Consider the following 243-nt stretch of genomic DNA (forward strand, 5'->3'; position numbering starts at 1 on the left):
CGTTTCGGCTGGGGGGGGTGTCCCAGCAGCAGGACGGCATCGCTGGGCACCCCAACGCTTCCTGGCTTTCACCTCCCCACATCCCCACGCCCCGACCCAGGGTTGGAGGCGATGCCTCTGGCTTCACCGGCGCCACCGGCACGCCTCTTCGCGCGAATTTGCTGAGCTAAATATGTCTGAGCCAGTCTAGACAAGAGCTTATGGCGGGCGCTCCTCCACCACCCCCCCACGGGGGGGGGAGGG

This window comes from Phaethon lepturus, unplaced genomic scaffold (assembly GCF_000687285.1).
Source record: "Phaethon lepturus isolate BGI_N335 unplaced genomic scaffold, ASM68728v1 scaffold26732, whole genome shotgun sequence".
Taxonomy (NCBI): domain Eukaryota; kingdom Metazoa; phylum Chordata; class Aves; order Phaethontiformes; family Phaethontidae; genus Phaethon; species Phaethon lepturus.